General features: G+C 47.5%; 1 pseudogene; it reads left to right on the top strand.

The window, feature by feature from the left end:
- LOC133357730 (transforming growth factor-beta-induced protein ig-h3-like) overlaps nucleotides 1–12,019 on the top strand; it is a 54,630-nt pseudogene that overhangs the window by 30,028 nt on the left and 12,583 nt on the right.

Here is a 12,019-nt window from a genome sequence, read left to right as displayed (position 1 = left end):
AAAGTGACGTAGGTAAAAAATTAAAATTAATAAAAGTAAAATAAAAATACAGCGAGCGTGCTGTGACGGTTCCACCTGAAGACGGAAGCTTGTGTTGCCTCCGAAACGTCGTCATTTTTATTTTATTTTTATTTTACTTTTATTAATTGTAATTTTTTACCTACGTGACTTTACCGAAAAAAACCTTCTTCTTCTTGAGTGCTGCCTAACGGCGTGTGCGACTTGACGATGATATCGGTCCCGGTCTAGCACGGCGTGTAGAGTTTGTGCTGCAGTTGTTAATTGTAGCCATGTTTTGATGTTACTGAGCCATGTCGTTTTTGGCCGTCCTGGTCGTTTTTTCCCTTCGATTTTTCCTTCCAGGATTTGCTTTAATAGCTGGTATTTGTGGTCGTGTCGGGCAATGTGGCCTAGGTAGTAACACTTCCTGCTAATGACGGTCTTCAGCAGTTGCCTGTCAGTGCCCCCATATCTTGCACAACTTGTGTATAAAAACCTAAGAATATCCAAACAAACTCTTTCAACTTGCAGATGTCACCAGGCAAAAGGCCCCACCGAGTTGCATAGCTGACAAGCCACGTGGCCATCACAAAATGGCGGCTCAATGAGGCGGCTTGTAACGTTGCTAATCGACGTCTCCTAGCAACTGCGGTGTTTCTATGACGACGTGCCGGACGAGGTAATCGACGTCTCCTAGCAACCGCGGTGTTCCTATGACGACGTGCCAGATGAGGTAATCGACGTCTCCTAGCAACCGTGGTGGTTCTATGACCACGTACCGGACGATGTTATCGATGTCTCCTAGCAACCGCGGTGTTTCTACGACGACGTGCCGGACGAGGTAATCGACGTCTCCTAGCAACCGCGGTGTTTCTATGACGACGTGCCAGATGAGGTAATCGACGTCTCCTAGCAACCGCGGTGTTTCTATGACGACGTGCCGGACGAGGAAATCGACGTCTCCTAGCAACCGCGGTGTTTCTATGACGACGTGCCGGACGAGGTTATCGACGTCTCCTAGCAACCACGGTGTTTCTATGACGACGTTCTGTCTGCGCAGTCAGCGCTGCGATCAGCCGGCATGCTGGAGACGGTGGGCGACGGCGTTGGACCCTACACCGTGTTCGCTCCCACGGACGAAGCCTTCCAGAAGCTTCCCAAGGAGATGCTCGCACGCATACTCGCCGACACCGTCGCTCTCAAAGGTGTGCCGGAGGGCAGGGGGAGGGGAGGGCCGAGATGCTGTGCAGAAATAGAGGGAATGTATCATTTCGATTTGAAGCTTTCGTGACTGCAGGGATTCATCTTCTTGGTTCTTTCGGTAAAGTCACGTAGAAGGGAAATAATAAAATGATAAAATAAACATAATAAAATTTCAATTTGAAGCTTTCGTGACTGCAGGGATTCATCTTCTTGGTTTTTTCGGTAAAGTCACGTAGAAGGGAAATAATAAAATAATGAAAATAAAATTAATAAAAATAAAACATAATAAAATAATTCTCACGACGTTTTGGCCACAACGCAAGCAGCCGTCCTCAGGTGGAGAACAGGTCTGTCGAAAAGACAGAGTCTGAATGACACACCCCAGGCTTGGAGCGTCTATTTAATTATAAAATTATATAAAAACAAAACATAATAAAATAATTCTCATATATTATATTATTTTATTATTATATTATTTTATTTTATTATTACGTTTTATGTTTTTATTATTTCCCTTCTACGTGACTTTACCGAAAGAACCAAGAAAATGTATCATTTGTTAGAATTCATGTCGTGGGACCTCCTTTGCCAGTGTCAAAATATCAGAATAGGTTTTTTTTCCCCCTTTTATCTGGAAACTAAAAACAGGTCTGTTAAGTTGATTTGAAGCTTTCGTGACTGCAGGAATCCATACTCTTTGGTTCTTTCGGTAAAGTCACGTAGGTATAACTGCATTAACCACAATACTTGTGGTCAAAATGCAAACAATAACAGAGTATGTTTTTTTACCACGGGAGAACACGCAAATAGCAGGCGTCAGGGTTAGGATCGAACCCACGACCTCCTGCATGCCAGGCGAGGTAGTTAACATCTCGCGACCGAGACACCCGGCGTATGGCAGCAAGAGCGGTCCAATGGAATGCTGTTGCAGGCGGTCACACGTTTGGCGCAGCAGTCCTTCACCGACCGTGCGCGACAAATGAATGAATGAATCGACGGACGAATCAATGAATGAATTGACGAATGAATCGACGAACTAATCAGTGAACGCACGTATAAAAGAATGAACTAACTAACTAACGGACGAACTAATTAATTAACGAGTGAATGGAACTATGAACGAATGAATGAACTGATGAACGAGTGGCTGAACGGATGGATGAACGATTGAATCAACGAACGAATCAATGAATGAATTGAAGAATGAATAGACGAATGAATGAACGAAACAGATTGACGAGTGAACGAACTGACGGACGCACGAAAGAATGAACAGACGAGCAAACGAACGAGTAAATGAACGAACGGTGAGACGAATGAACGAACGAATGGACCGCTGAACGAACTGATGAACGGACAGGCGAGCGAGTGAATGAACGAATAAATGAACGAACGGTGAGACGAATGAACGAACTAACGGACGAAGGAATGAACGGATCGCTGAACCAACGAATGAACGGGGAGGCGAACGAATGGACGAACGAATAAATGAACGAACAGTGAGACGAATGAACGAACTAACGGACGAAGGAATGAATGGATCGCTGAACCAACGAACGAACGGGCAGGCGAGCGAGCGAATGAACGAATAAATGAACGAACGGTGAGACAAATGAACGAACTAACGGACGAACGAATGAACGGGTCGCTGAACCAACGAACGAACGGAGAGGGCGAACGAATGAACGAACGAAAAAATGAACGAACGAACGGACAGACGAGCGAACGGACCGCTGAACAAACGAACGAACAGACAGGCGAGCGAGCGAACGAATCGACGAGAGAACGACCGGCTTGCGTGCATCACCCTCCCCCGTAGCCCTGCTGCAGCACCACGTGGTACGCGTGGCCCAGTGCTCGGGGGCCTTGCTGGGCCCGGTGCGTCACGACAGCGTGGAGGGCTCCCCGCTGCTTCTCGGCTGCAGCCCCGCCGGGGTCACGGTGGACGGTCGCGCAGTCGTCGACCAGGCGGACCGCGTGGCCGCCAATGGCGTCGTCCACGTCATCAACGAGGTGCTGCTGCCCGACTCCGGTGAGAGGGGTGGGGGGCAGGGGGGAGTGGGTGGGGGGGAGGGAAGGGGGGGGGGGGGCACAACAGAGGGCGGTGACGCGGACGGCACGTGGAGCGAGCTTGACGCTGGTCGCCATTGCTTCGCTGTTCGGTACAAGGTGGCCGCCCTGGAAAATAGCGGTAGGGGTGGAGGGATTGATAATAAAGAGGGTTTTTTCCCGCAGGTTAGAGCGCCCCCACCCCACAGACTCACACAGAGACTCACAGACTCGCACAGACATCCACGGACTCATACAGAGACCCACAGACTCACACAAGCCCCAACAGACTCACAGGGACACACAGACTCACACAGAGACCCAAAGACTCACACAGAGACCCACAGACTCGCACAGACATCAACGGACTCATACAGAGACCCACAGACTCACACAAGCCCCAACAGACTCACACAGGGACACACAGACTCACACAGAGATCCACAGACTCACACAAGCCCCACAGACTCAAACAGAGATCCACAGACTCACACAGACACCCACGGACTCATACAGAGATCCACAGACTCACACAGAGACCCATAGACTCACACAGAGACCCATAGACTCACGCAGAGATCCACAGACTCACACAGAGACCCATATACTTACACAGACACCCACGAACGCACGACCTCCTGCATACCAGGCGAGGTAGTTAACATCTCCTAGCCACCGTGATGATGATGAGAGAGAGACACACACAAACTCCAAATATACAACAGGCAATAAACATAATAAAATATTTATTATTTTATTTGTTTTATTTTATTATTTTATTATTTCCCTTCTACGTGACTTTATCGAAAGAACCAAGAAGATGACATGTATAAAGGGCTGCATGGGGGTTCGTTGCAGCGAAGAGCACACTGGAGCTGATCGATGACCCCGACCACACGGCGTTCAAGGACATGTCGTGCAAGCTGGACTCAAGAGCTCACTGCGGGGCCGGTGCAGCCTACACCATGCTGGCCCCGACAAACAAAGCCTTTCGGTGGTGAGGAATCTCCCACTCGCCCGTGCCCCTCCTGCATCACGACACAGCCACGACGTCGTGGGGGTACAGGAGGTCGTGGGTTCGATCCCGACTCTGAAAATGCCTGCTGTATATTTGGAGTTTGTGTGTCTCTCTCATCATCATCACGGTGGCTATGAGATGTTAACTACCTCGACTGGTGTACAGGAGGCGTGGGTTCGATCCCGACTCTGACAATGCTGCTGTATATTTGGAGTTGTGTTTCTCTCTCATCATCATCACGGTGGCTATGAGATGTTAACTACCTCGACTGGTGTACAGGGAGGTCGTGGGTTCGATCCCGACCCTGACCATGCCTGTTGTATATTTGGAGTTTGTGAGTCTCTCTCTCATCATCACGGTGGCTAGGAGATGTAACTACCTCGCCTGTATGCAGGAGGTCGTGGGTTCCATCCCGACCCTGACGCCTGCTGTATATTTGGAGTTTGCGTGTCTCTCTCTCATCATCATCACGGTGGCTAGGAGATGTTAACTCCTTCGCCTGGTGTACAGGAGGTCGTGGGTTCGATCCCGACCCTGACCATGGTTCAAATCAAAGCGGCCGCCCTGGTTAATCTCCCCAGGTTGGGGGGGAGTTAATAAAAAAAAATGATTTTTTTTCTCGGCGTTGCGCTTTCGGATAGCAGTGGTCCCTCCTCTCAGCGTCCTCGTCCGAGTATGAGCGCGGCCATGAAGAACCACGTGCTCAAGGGCAGCGTGCAGCTGCACGAGCTGTTCGGCGGGCAAGATGCTGGAGACGCTCTCCGGCAAGAAGCTCCGCGTGTTCATCTACCAGAAGGTTCTGTCGTGGCGACGACGACGATGATGATGATGGTGATGACGACGATGATGACGATGACGACGATAATGACGACGACGATGACGATGATGGCGATGACGACGACGATGACGACGACGATGATGGCGATGATGACGATAATGGACGATGATGATGACGACGACGATGATGGCGATGATGACGATAATGACGATGATGATGACGACGATGGCGATGACGACAATGACGACAATGATGACGACAATGACGACGATGGTGATAACAACGATGACGACGATGATGACGACGATGATGATGACGACGATGACGACGATGGCGATAACGATGACGACTATGATGACAACGACGATGACGCCGGTGGTAACCACGACCACCGGCAGGTCCCGGACTGGCCCCATTGGGCGGCAGTCCGTGGGAAAATGGCCGCGGTGTGGGTCCGGCCCATTGGGAGGGCCGGTCGCTCTGTGTGGAGAAAGTGCAAAACGTTATCGGGGTAAAAAGAAATAAATATTGATACACAAAATATAGATATTTATTTATTTATTTTATAAAAAATATATATATATACCGTTACAAAAAATACATGTATTATATATATTAAAAAAATATGTAAAGTTTCATTTAAATTATTTGAATTATTCAATAATTAAAACTATTTGCATTTTAATTAAATGTTTTTTTTTTATTTCTACATCAAGTTTTATTTTTCACCTCAATTATTGTCCAATTCCTCTAAAGTGCACGCTGTATTGCTTATTTTATGCTCTCAGCTGCCATCGGAATCCCTTTCCTCAGCAGCCGCCCCAAAAATTATCCATCTCATCGGCAACACCATGTGTTAGCTTGCACGCATCCCCCTGTACTCTAGCTGTGAGATAAAACCGGAGATACCGGAGGGAAACCCACTCAGAACACGGGGGAAAGCCACCCGAGTCTGGGATCGAACCCAGGAACCTCCTTGCTGATGAGGCTCTATCACTTATCGAGGGGTAATCCTCCAGAGAGTCGCTCCTGATGAGGTAGTCAAAATCATCGGCTAGCGCCTTTGGCGTCGAAACAGGATCGGCGCTCGCTTGCAAGCCATCAATCCGTGGCCACCCTTCAACAGCAACGTATCCCCTGGTGAACCCACAATCAATCCGTTATACGGGGGGGTGGGGGGGAAGATTTGTCTACGTTCTCTGTGGGTATGCACACACGCACGGGCGTGTGTGTGTGTGGAGATTCAGTGCCGGATTATCCTAGGAGAAAAAGTAGCTAGACAATTTCGATTTAAAGCTTTCGTGACTGCAGGGATTCATCTTCTTGGTTCTTTCGGTAAAGTCACGTAGAAGGGAAATAATAAAATAATTAAAAATAAACACTAATAAAATTTCGATATTTAAAGCTTTCGTGACTGCAGGGATTCATCTTCTTGGTTCTTTCGGTAAAGTCACGTAGAAGGGAAGTAATAAAATAATAAAAATAAAACATAATAAAATAATTCTCACGACGTTTCGGCCACTCAGGTGAGGACGGCTGCTTGCGTTGTGGCCGAAACGTCGTGAGAATTATTTTTATTTTTATTATTTTATTACTTCCCTTCTACGTGACTTTACCGAAAGAACCAAGAAGACAACTAGACAATGCTACGGGTCCCGCACTTTCAAGGGCCCCGCGCTGAATGCTTTGAAGCTATCAATTCTCAGTTGAGTGATTCTGCACTTGCTCTATTGCTATAGTACTATACCGCCTTCGACTTTTACGAACGACCGGGTAGTTTAAGGTTTAGCGATTTGTCAAATTATCCGGCTGTATAGCAAATAACAAGTATAACCCGTAAAAACAAAGTTTTTCACTATAAATCCTTTATATGCGTGGCGGCTAGAGTCATCTCGTCCTCTGGCTTGAGATGGCTGCCACCTATGGGTCAGATGATTGCGTTGCACCATTAAGCAATTGGTAATTAAATATAATATTTTGTCCTAAAAAGTGTAAAATTTTGGAAAAAACTTTTCACGAACATTAATTGTCACGCACAACAAGTCTGTGTGCAAAATTTCAGCTCGATTGGATCACGGGAAGTGGGTTAAAAAACGACCGAAAGATTTGCACGGTCCTAAGCAAGCAAGCAAACTTAATATAAGGACGGCTGCTTGCGTTGTGGCCGAAACGTCGTGAGAATTGTTTTATTATGTTTTATTTTTATTATTTTATTACTTCCCTTCTACGTGACTTTACCGAAAGAACCAAGAAGATTAATATAAAGGATTTTAAAAAAATACAATCACTTTACTATGCAAGTAAAAAATGTGTGTTTTAATATTTACGTTTTTTTTTATGTAGGGCCTCTTAATACCAACTTATGCGCTGTGAAGGTTACGTGGGAAGCGGTGACGCAGTCGTTAACCCGCCACGCTTCAAACCCAGCACCTTCCCTTCCAATTCTCGCTCACGGCCAACACCAGTGGCGATTATCTGAACCGGTCCTGGGGCGTCCCCTAGGTCGACGCAGACTTAAATGAGTGCCTGGTTGCGGTGCGTAAACATCGCCACAGGGGGGAAGCTTTCATAGGTGCTCGCTAACAGCACTTGCCCCAACAGTCTGTTAAGGCTATCGGGTATCTGTGTCTTTGTAGGCCTTGCGGGGCGAGCGGTGGCGCAGTGGTTAGCGACCCGAGTTCGATTCTCGCTCATCGCCACCAACAATGACGAATATCTGAACTCGTCTTTGGTCCTCCTCTAGGTCGACTCAGCCTCAAATGAGTACTTGTTGCGGTGTGTAAACATCGCCACTGGGGAGACAAAGGCGGTCGGGCGTGGTGTTGGCCACCCACCCCTCGTGTGTTGTTCCGGCCTTTATAGGTGCTCGCTAACAGCACTTGCCCCTACAGTCTGTCAAGGCTATACTGGGGATATTTGTCTTTGTGTGCCTGTGCGTTGGCTGGGTCTGACTTTTTGTGACGCCGTGTGACGAGGGGGGGGGGGTCAAAAATCGTCCAAAATCGCGTGACGTCATTTATGGACGGCCCCAAACAGCTTTTGGTTGGCCGGATAGAGGGGGCTAAACGGGCGCGGCACGGGCTAGAGAAGAGATGGAGTGATGTGGTACAGGAGGACGTGGAGCTGAGTGGATTTGCCGATGACTGGTACCAGCGGTGTCAAGGTCGGCCTCTGTGGAGGAGGCTCGTGAAGGACGCTACTGGGCAGTTGGAGGCAGTCGCCCTCCAACAACAACGGAGGGCGGAGTAGTGATGCTCACAACAACGAGCCGGGTGGTAAAGCACAGCAAGTTAGCACAGTAGGGGCACAGGTGGTGGTTCGGCCACTCAAGTTTCAAGTTTTTCAAGTTTCATTTATTAGGTATAGCCCTGTGAGCCATTCGGCTCTTGAATCGGGTGCAACCGCAACAAACAAAAAAACAAAAACATGAACAAGAAAACATCTTAAAGTGAACATGTGACTAAGTGCAAACAGAAAATCCAAGAAAAGACAGCAAAATATTGCGGAAAAAGCACCGTACACCAACGCTGTGTGCACAAATCCCAGTGGGATGTAAGTCAAACAACAACAACCACAAGACAACTTAGATTAAGGCCATCAGTCTAACTCTGTACTACAACAAACAAACATGGCCAAACCGAAAAACTTTTCAAAAATCACCAAAATAAAGCCACGAAAGCAGCTCATCTCAGTCAGTCGACCCGTGCCACCTGCTGGGTCTGCCCCGTGACCTCCTGCCAGCGGGCGTTCGACACTTCACGTGGCCTCAACGTGTACCTAGCCTGGCACAAGCGTCGTGGTGATGTCACCGCCACTTAGTGGTGAATAGCGGTTGTTGTTGTTGTTTGTTTTTGTTGTTGGTGTGTGTGTGTAGGCCATCTGTTTGGAGAATGCGTGCGTGTCGCCCAGAGTGAAGCATGGCCAAACGAGTAACATGTTCTCCCTCGATCAAGTCGTGCGGGCCCCGACCAAATCACTACTGGACCTGCTCAAAGCCGACAAACGATTCAGGTTCATAATCATGGGGGGGGGAGGGGAGGGAGGATGGGTTTTTGTGGTGAGATCGCGTGAGTGTAAATGTGTCGTGAAAGCCGTCACCACCCGACGCAGCCGATCGGCGAGGGTTTGTCGCGTGAACGAAACGTGCCCGACACTCGGACGTTTTCACGTAGAAGGGAAATAATAAAATGATAAAAATAAAACATTGTAAATAAGATTCTCGCAACGTTTCGGCCACAGACAGTGGTGAGAATTTTATTTTATTATGTTTATTATTATTATTATTACTTCCCTTCTACGTGACTTTACCGAAAGAACCAAGAAGATGAATCCCTGCAGTCACGAAAGCTTTAAAGCGAAATTTTATTATGTTTTATTTTTATTATTTTATTACTTCCCTTCTACGTGACTTTACCGAAAGAACCAAGAAGATGAATCCCTGCAGTCACGAAAGCTTTAAATCGAAATTTTATTATGTTTTATTTTTATTATTTTATTACTTCCCTTCTACGTGACTTTACCGAAAGAACCAAGAAGATGAATCCCTGCAGTCACGAAAGCTTTAAATCGAAATTTTATCATCTTTTATTTTTATTATTTAATTACTTCCCTTCTACGTGACTTTACCGAAAGAACCAAGAAGATGAACCCCTGCAGTCACGAAAGCTTTAAATCGAAACAAAGGGCATTGTCTCTGGTGTTGGGCCGATCAGTTTCAAAGACAATACATAATCTTGATTTGAAGCTTTCGTGACTGCAGCAATCCATACTCTTTGGTGTTTCGGTAAAGTCACGTAGGTAGTAGAACAAGAAAATAAATCACAATTTTATTCTACACCCACGTGACTTTGTCTCCCAGCGCCACAACATCGCTGCTGCTGATGCATCGTGATGGGGTCCTTGGTTCTAGATTTGAAGCTTTCGTGACTGCGAGGATTCATATTCTTAGGTTTTTTCGGTAAAGTCACGTAGGTAAACAATTTAAATTAATAAAAGTAAAAATTTACTTTTATTAATTTTAATTTTTAATTTTTTTTAAGTTAAATTTTACTATGATTAATTTAAATTTTACATTTTAAAAAGTAAAAATGTACTTTTATTAATTTTAATAAAAAAAAATTTTTTAAGTAAAATGTACTTTTATTAATTTTAATTTAACATTTTTAAAAGTAAAATTTTATTTTTATTAATTTTAATTTAACATTTTTAAAAGTAAAATTTTACTTTAATTAATTTAATTTAACACTTTTAAAAGTAAAATGTTACTTTTATTAATTTTAATTTTCATTTTTTACCTACGCGACTTTACCGAAAAAACCTAAGAATATGAGGGACCTTGGTGACGGAACGCTTCCCGATCCGCATGCCCCACTCCCTGCCCCCCCACTCCCTGCCCCCCACTCCCTGCCCCCTCTCCCTGCCCCCCTTTCCCTGCCCCCCTCTCCCTGCCCCCCACTCCCTGCGCCCCCACTCCCCCCCGGACTGGGCACAGCACGCTGGTGGACATGGTCAAGACGTCCGGACTCACCCAGACGCTCAACAAGGCGGGCTTCTAACCCTCTTCGCTCCCACCAACGCCGCCTTCGAGAAGCTGCGCTCGGGACGGCTCGCCCCGATCTCGGGTAAAGAGCAGAGGTCGCAACCAGGTACCCGATACCCGTACCCTACCCGATACCCGGCTACCTATACCCGGCCGGTACGGGTAGCCGTTTGCGACCCTGGTGCGGCCGAGTAGGGTACGGGTAGGTCGTGAGTCACTGGTGAGTAACCGTTTGTCACTCATTTCCCAACGTCTTGTCTCTTCTCACAATTCAAGTTCCTAGAATCACCCACCCGCGCCTGCAACATGGCTTCATCCCAGAGGTCGCAATCGGGTACCCGATACCCGTACCCTACCCGTACCCGGGGTATGGGGAGGGTATGGGTAGCCGTTTGTGACCCTGGTGCGGCCGGGTATTGGTATGGGTACGGTAGGTCGTGAGTCACTGGTGAGTCACCGTTTGTCACTCATTTCGGGTAGGGTACGGGTAGGGAACGAGTACCCGTACCCGGCCGCTGTTAGCGAGCACTCACTCACACTCACTCACACTCACATTCAGTTCACATTCACTCACTCACAAAGACAAAGATCCCCCATGTAGCATTAACAGACTGTCGGTGCAAGTGCTGTTAGCGAGCACTCACACTCACTCTCACATTCTCACTCACAAAGACAAAGATCCCCATGTAGCCTTAACAGACTATAGGGGCAAGTGCTGTTAGCGAGCACTCACACTCACTCACTCACACTCACATTCAGTCACTCACACTAACTAACTCACAAAGACAAAGATCCCCCATGTAGCCTTAACAGACTGTTGGGGCAAGCACTCACACTCACTCACTCACACTCACTCACATTCAGTCACTCACACTCACTCACACCAATCTCCCCTTCCCGTTAATTTACACCATCCCTCTTCCCACTTATTCCTTTTTTCCTCCTCCCTCCTTCCTCTTCTTCCTGCTTCCTCTCCTTCATTCTCTCCTTCATTCTTTCCTCCTCCTCCTCTTGTTCCTCTCCTTCTTCCTTCTTCCTTCCCTTCTTATTATTCCGTACGGCCGATGTAGATGCAGAGCGACAGCGGCAATGTCAAATGCGGGTGTCCGAACCAGATGACCCCGTCAGGAAGCGCAGAAGCTGTGTCTGTGATGCAGAGGTCGCAACCGGGTTTTGATTCCTTACCCTTACCCGTACCCGGCCGCACCAGGGTCGCAAACGGGTACCCGTACCCGTACCCGGCCGGGTACGGGTACCCGTTCTCTACCCGTACCCGTACCCTACCCGAAATGAGTGACAAACGGTTACTCACCAGTGACTCACGGCCTACCCGTAACCGGCCGCACCAGGGTCGCAAACGGGTACCCGTACCCGGCCGGGTACGGGTAGCCGGGTATCGGTAGGGTACGGTATCGGGTACCCGGTTGCGACC

This window comes from Lethenteron reissneri, chromosome 59 (assembly GCF_015708825.2).
Source record: "Lethenteron reissneri isolate LAM-NWPU_2019-01 chromosome 59, ASM1570882v1, whole genome shotgun sequence".
NCBI classification, from domain to species: Eukaryota; Metazoa; Chordata; class Hyperoartia; order Petromyzontiformes; family Petromyzontidae; genus Lethenteron; species Lethenteron reissneri.
The sequence above is the reverse complement of the archived record's forward strand: the minus strand, read 5'-3'. Positions and strand labels throughout refer to the sequence as shown.